General features: G+C 48.0%; 1 long non-coding RNA gene across 1 annotated transcript; it reads right to left on the reverse strand.

The window, feature by feature from the left end:
* Window positions 1-4,075: 4,075 nt before the first annotated feature.
* Window positions 4,076-5,196, reverse strand: LOC127314258 (uncharacterized). Its single transcript, XR_007859534.1, has 3 exons — window positions 4,979-5,196; window positions 4,512-4,873; window positions 4,076-4,435 (listed from the first exon to the last, which is right to left on the reverse strand). It is a non-coding gene; the product is annotated as an uncharacterized lncRNA (long non-coding RNA).
* Between the last annotated feature and the right edge of the window lie 2,381 nt (window positions 5,197-7,577).

A 7,577-nucleotide genomic window follows, 5' to 3' on the forward strand; every position in this document is an offset into this window, starting at 1 on the left:
CTGTATGCGTTGCAAGCATGATCTGAAAGCCAAAAGTAAACCATGTAATCCATGCAACAGCCTTGCGTGAGAGACAAAGAATAAGATGCTAGCCAAGGACAACTTGCCAGGAAATATCAGCATGGATTCAAACCAACGGTGCATATGCTCCGCTGATACATACATGCGCGTACCCGGCAAGTCATCCCTGGCTACATTCCACTCTTTATCTCTTCTCACGTATGGCCATTAACAGCATATAATCCATGCAACAGCCTTGCGTGAGAGATAAAGAACAAGATGTTAGCCAAGGACAACTTGCCAGAAAATATCAGCATGGTTTCAAACCAGGGATGCATATGCTCCCACTGATAATTACATGCGCATAACTGGCAAGTCATCCTTGGCTACATTCCACTCTCCATCTCACCTCACGTATGGCCATTAACAGCATAACTCACAACTGTTGTTACCTTTTGTCTGACAGCGAGCACTGGACTTAACTTCTCTATGAGACACACTGCTAGAGGGTCGAGATGTGTATATATCCAGGTCTTACCATTGCCTGCTGCTTCCTGTATTGGATTTTCAGTTTTCTAAATGTGTGTCTTATATGTCAGCTTGATCCTTCTTCTTGCTATATATAGACTTCCAAGAGAATAACCTCAAGATATGGCTAGCCCCTATTGTTATGGAACTTTGTCAAAGGTGATTCCTGATTCTTTTGGATGGAGGTGTTAGGTTTGATATGGCCGGATATTCTGTCCACTTCCATTCAGAGCAATGTGGTTTTACTGGAAAAATCATGCATTGTGCGGTAGGTTTGCACAGGTAGCTTCTCTACTTCAGCAGTGGATAAAATGTCAGTTCAACGTTGTTTGAAATGGGCTTTTTTCAGTCAATTAGTCTTCTTTTTAGGGTATGTTTGGATGCAGTCTAGAAGAATAGGGAGTAGCAGTAGTAGCAAGAGCTCGAAGCTCAGCCTCCGCACTAGAAGGAGACACGCGGATGGAGAGATTCCCGTGGAACTATCATTTTCTTATAGCATTAATAAAATTTGTCCTTTTTGAAGCATTGGAATCTCTTATGAATTTTAAAACTTAATAATGTTTTCTTAATAGTAAAAGAAGACCAAAGCCTCCACATCAAAATAAAAACATAAATATTTAGATAGTCACAGAAGGTTTAAATTGGAAATCTAACCAATTATAGGGGCTAGCCTAAGAGATATTAAAGCCTAGCCAGACAGTAAGAACTATCATGCATATAGCTGCAACATAGTCAAATATTCCTTCCCCAAATAAGATTTTCCTTTATGTAGAAAGAGTAAGCAAATCATTAGGTTTACTGGTGCCTCTTTCCTTCCAATGTTTGTCGTATCCTGCTTGATACATAGCATTACATGCTGATGCTATGTTCCTCCCAGGCTGTCATGAGTTCATTATCCACAGATTGAGTTTTTTTGTCACCAAGTGAGTGGGCAAGGAGCAGTCAGAGACTGCGAGTTTTTTTTCCCTTTTCATTTTGGCTTATTCTCTTTCTGAGAGAACATTTCCTACATCTCCGGATTCCCCGTCGTTCATCTCTGGTGGGGCAAACCATTCCAGATTGCCTGCCACTTGGTTTTAAAGCTCATTCGTTTTAATTTGATTGGGCCAAGTTGCACATGCATGATTTCTTGAGAATACGATATGTGAGTTTAATGTGGCTTAGTTTGGACCAGAGATTCCATAATGTTTGATTCACAGAATTTCATTTGTCAAAGAACGGCATATACGGTTCCTGCTGTTTGGTGTATTAGGTGATAGTGGACCAGGAATAAAATATGTGGCCCAAAAGCATGAATGGAAATATGACACGTTTGAGCATTGCGATATTTTTTTTCTTCAGCTTCAAAATAATAATAGAGAATAACGGCATGTTTTGGTGGGGGAAAAGGTGCTGCAATTGCTGTCCCTCTGACTCCCCAGTGGCAAATTCACTTTTTAGATATTTTTATTCGGTCAACCCTTTCCACTTGATTCATTCCAAATATTCTTCCTTTATCTTCATGTTTTTAGAGGGACCAGGATTTGCTCTGATTTGGAATAGCAGTGGATGCGAACAATCTGTGGGGGTACAGCTCTCTATATAGAAAGATTACTTTTACAATAACGTCATAACGTTTATGGAATCATTGTCCCCCTTTATGCTCTGTGGATGTCACTGAACTTATGTAAAATATAAGTAGTAACAATAACTAATGCATGCATTTTCAGTAACAGCAGTTTTTGTGCCTCTTATCATTATATTGTATCCCCTCTACAAAGCTCTACAAAGCAACGAAGAAGATCCTTGATCTGGTAGAGATAGTTTTTGATAAAGTGATTTTGGATCCCAAGCGACACACCATATTTCACAGATCTTTCTACAAAATAGTGGGTGTTAAGTGTGGAGAACTTCGATCGGGTTACCTCATTGTCCATTACATCATAATCAATGGTTATTTAAATGATTACCAGGATATTTGATTTACATCCCACTCTGCTTTCGCATTTTGTACAAACACAAGCTTTTTGACAGCTGGAAGCTGAGTATGATCAAGGGATGGGGTTGCTGAAGTTGGCATAATTTTCTTACATTCTGTCAGAACTGCCAACAGTTGGTAGTTTACGTCAAAGAACCAAGTAACCCATGCATAGCTAAGCTTTCTGCACAAGCATGAAAGGAAGCAATATGTAATATAACAAATCTCTTTCCCCGCTCCCGTGTCGCTCCCTAGGGCGACACCGGGGCGATACCGCGCCGCCGCCGCCTGCTCCGCTAGCCGCCGGCCCTTGCCGCGGTGGCGGCGGGCCCAGCCCCCGAAGGTGGACTGGGGTGGTGGACGCCGGAGATCTGCGCCATGGCTGCTAGGGCGGTGGTGGTGGCTCGTCTGCGTGCAGCGACCAGGGCGGCGCCCCTGGTCGGGGTGGTGGCGGAGACTCTCCTCCGACGGCGCCTTGACCGGCGGTGAAGATCTGGGCCAGATTTGGTGGCGTTGGGGGAAAACTCCAGATCTTGATCTGGGTGATTCCCGTGCTGCCTATCCGGTCTTCTTCGCTGCATGGTTGGGCCGGTCTGGTTGGGGTCGACCCTGCTCGGTCATCGCCGTTCTCTTTGCTGCCTCATGGCCGCTGGTGGAGTGCGGCGTCCGCGGCGGAGCAGGTTGCCGGCGGGAGACGGCGAGGGGGCCTGCCATTCTGCCTAATAAAGGTGGCAGTCCTAGGGTTTCTCTCGCGCCAAGTGAAGATCGTTCTGAAGCTTCTTCCCACCGAGCTTGCTGGATTGTCGTGTTCCGGAAGATCCTGCCAGCGAAATTCATTGTGCGATCAATGCCTGAAGATTGCTGGATTGGGTGTTTTCGGTCGAGCGCACCCATGTTTTTTATCTGACCGTTTGGTTTCAGAGGGAGCGCTTCGAAACTCTGCTGGCTGTTAATATCATGGAGCTTGTTTTCTTTCCATGGTGCTGGCGAAGAAGGTCATGAAAGTCAAGATTGGTGGAAGAGCAATGGTGGTCGGATCTTGGTGGTGAGATGGAACTGGCTTGGTGTTCCGGGCTTCACAGCAGCAGTATGAAAGTGGGGGCGACAACATAGGTGAAGTTCAGAGTCCTACCTTTCAGGGTGAAAACCCAAGGTCTGGCCTAACTGGTTGTGCCTGGCAATGACCTTGTTGGACTATCTTCAGGGTGAAAACCTAAGATCTTTTATCGGGCGACGACGGTGTTAGAGCATTGTTCCCTTCTTGAAGACGTCATTTTTGGAGAATCTGTATTTCAGGTGTTGTCTTGGCGGTGGATGTATTGCTGTTGTTAGGTCAGAGATACTGTAGCGGGACTTTTGTTTCTTAGTTTTCTTTTTTTTTGGCTGTGTGCATCCGTAGTGCCATTAGAGTGGTGCGTTGTTGAAGAGGCTGGGTGTAATTTGTATCTTTTGATATTAATATATTCTCTTTATGGAAAAAATGTAAAACAAGTTACAGACCACTAGACCACTAGACAGAAGACGCCTCAATTGGCTCCAGATGAACAGCAGTGCATATACCCTTCCGAGTTTCCTTTTAAGACCCAGACCTTCAGTGTTAAGTACCTTCGCAGTTTGTGAGGTATGCTATTAATTTACTTGGAGGTGCTGCTTGGCTGGGAAACTTAAGGCCAAATGTCAACCAAACAGCTGGTCACCATGCTAGACATCCGGTTATCCAGGCTCTCTAGACTTACAGTGCTTTGCACCGTCGAAGTCTGAACTTGTTGGCCTTGGGCTAGACTTGTGAAACATGCACTGTCCCCTGGGAAATCCTACCCTGTGGCTATGAGCACGTCCAAAGCTCGGCACATCTTACTGGAGCTTAGAAATGATACCAGCCGGAGTTGTCCCTAGGCCGCAGGACACTCTGCTTCTTCCAACCATATACTACGCTAGTACCATTTTTACCTGTGGAGCCAGTTTCAGATATTACGAAATGATGGTCATTTAGAGATGACTATTTCTATCAGAGAACTGTTGTTACCTTGATTCTTAACGTCTCTACATTTGATGTGAGGGTCCTGTTATCCGTGACTGCAGTGTGGTGAACTGCTGGTTGGCCTGCATAAGTTGCTTAAAAGAGTGCTGCAGTTTCACTTTCAAGTTATTCGACCTGTTAGGTCAGGACTTAGGATAGCACATGTCGATGGTCATAAGCTTGAAACAATGATGCATCATGGCATGGGCATTAGGAGGAGAAAAGGCTACAAATAGTTAAGTTTCATTTGATAAAACAGCAGGAAGAGAGTGCATCAAGGATGTGTACCTGCAACTCGAGGTCAGTTAATTGTGCGTGCTTGCTTTCTCCTCCTCGACCACCGAGCTGACTCACTGTTGGACACCATCCTGAAATTTACACAAGCAATTTGCTGATCACAAAGAACAAATAAGCTCTTTGTTCAGAGTTCATTGGAAATTACGGAACTAGGTGCATGTTTGATCTCCGCATACCTTCTTATTTGCCTTGTATCCGAGGATTTTGCCGCTTCGCTTGCAATGACCTCCCCCCATCTCCAAAAGTTTGCAATGGAGCCATCACCAAGTGTGATCTTTACCCAGGCAGAGAAAAGCTGTCTGACAGTATCATCAATCGGTAGCAGAAGCCCAATCCATGGCCTGGTGTCATCAGTCCATGACTGTCATAGCCCGCGCACACGAAGGGCTGTTCACTGCACTTGCAGGTTGGTGATGCCCAGGCCACGATGGTTTATAGGAGAACAAACCACTTTCCGCTTTAGGGCTTGTTTGGTTGCTGGGGATGGATATCCCTGGGCAGCAAACCCCCACGGGGTGATTTTTCCGCGCACACGGAATCCTCTCCCGCTGAGGAAAAGTTGCATCTACCATTTGGACACCGGGAGAAAGGGAAAGGAAAGGGAACACACAATATTAAAAAAATGATCATCATTCGCTACAAATAGTTCCGTTCTTTCACAGAGCAGCTAACATCGGTTAACCATTATACAAAATAAAATAGTAATTCCTACGTATAAATCTTCATGCCAATTATAGGAGATAAAATCTTCTATCCTCTATCTCCGCCTTCCGCCGCTCCCCCGCAGTCCGCTCACCGTCAAAGGGCTCCCACGGGGGTCGCCACACTTGATCCCGATTGTCGAAGCCCCGAAGGGCTGCCGGCGAGGTCGCCATGCTCCACGCGTGCAGAGCTCCCTCCTACGGCTGCTCCACTCGCCGACGGAGGGCTCGAGGAAGGCCGCGCGGACAGAGGGCTAGTACCTGAGCAGGGAAGCAAGGTTGTGCAGCTTCCATTCCTGCTTCAACCTCGTCGCCACGCTCCCGTTTTCGTCCCTGGCAGGAGCTCGCCCACCAAGTCTCTTCCTCATTGACCACGCCGCCAGAGCATTGAAGCTCCTCCACCGTCCGAGCATAGAGCCAGCACCCTGGCGGACAGCATCGCCGCATCCGCCCCCAGACCCATGCTTCCGTTCCAACGTGGAGGAGCCACACTTCACCACCGACATCTTCAAGCCTGCCGATCGACCGCGGTGAGCTCAAACTCTTCCTCCTCTTTCTCGCACCCTTTCCTGTGACCACATCCAACGGACCTCATCCGTGGGGAGCATGACCGCCATGGCCGACGACATGGACGCTTTTCCTCGAGCGCGCACCCTCCGCCCATCCTCCTGCAGTTTCAGTGAAAAAGTTTTAGGTTTAGATTAACATCCCATTCCAAAAGATCCAACATCTGCTCATTCACAAAAGGCGAGCGCTGAGCGTCCCCCGGGGGATCAGAAATCTGATCCCCCGGGTCCCTAGCCGTTGGATCGGTCTATGTGGAGCGTTTTAGGCCGTCTGATCAAAGCATCACATCACATTCCCGCTTTTGCTACCATGATGTACCAAAGTAGCAAAAAACGGTTCAATTGTAACAAACTCTATTTTCACCTAAAATCCCACTTTTGCTTCCATAAATGCACCATTGTAGCAAAACTAGCCTAATTGTAGCAAAAAAGGTTCACCCCTAAAAAAACACAGAACTCGCCGGAGACTCACCGGAGACCGCCGGAGATCTCGCCGGAGACCACGTAGCCAAAACGTTACGCTATTGTAGCAAAAATAATCTGCCAATGTAGCAAAAGCGACCTCATCGGAGACATCGCTGGTGGCGTCGCCGGAGACCTCGCCGGAAAACCTCGTCGGAGAATGGGTAGCAAAAAATATATGCTATAGTAGCAACAATATAGAAGAAAAGTAGCAAACTACAAAGGACGTTGTAGCTTCCCGCATGTGCCTTGGTAGCGCGCAAGGCACCTACACAACGGTAGCAGATGCCTCATGCCTTGCAGCGGAGGAGTGCCATGGCGGCCAGCCTTGCAGCACGACGGCAGGAGGCCCATGACGGCACGCCTTGCTGAGGCGGCGGCGAGAGCCATGGCGGCGCGATTTGCAGCGGCGGAGGAGGGAGGCCCATGGCGGCGCACCTTGCAGCGGCGACGGCGGGAGTCATGGCGGCGGCGGCGAGAGCCACGGCGGCGTGACTTGCAGTGGCGGTGGAGGGAGGCCCATGGCGGCGCGCCTTGCAGCGGAGACGGTGGGAATCATGGCGGCGGCGAGAGCCATGGTGGCGCGACTTGCAGCGGCAGCGGAGGGAGGCCCATGGCGGCGCCTTGCACCGGCGGCGGGAGCCATGGCGTATTGTGTGAGAGAGATGAGAGAGAAAGAAGGGAAACGAGTGGAGGAGAGCCAGCGGTAGAAGAAGATAAGGGATGGAGTGGGCCCCGCCATCGTGTGTCGCTAATTTTCTTCCGTCCCGCAGAGACGCGTGGCGTGCGTACGAGGCGGGGGATCGGAGCGTTGATCCCCCGGGGGAACGTCAGCGTTTTCCTTCACAAAATCACAAGTAGGTTCACGAGTATAGATAACTTCCTAATACGCAGTTCTGAACTCAAGTTATACTCAATGCAACAAAAGAAAAAAAAAACAAGGAAGAAACTTTCGGTTCCTCCAACACCATGAAAAAAATAACAGAGAACAGATAATCCACATATCAAAAGAGCAGTTAGGATAATCCACATAAACGCGAGCAACA

The sequence above is a fragment of the Lolium perenne genome, chromosome 7 (assembly GCF_019359855.2).
Source record: "Lolium perenne isolate Kyuss_39 chromosome 7, Kyuss_2.0, whole genome shotgun sequence".
Lineage (NCBI taxonomy): Eukaryota > Viridiplantae > Streptophyta > Magnoliopsida > Poales > Poaceae > Lolium > Lolium perenne.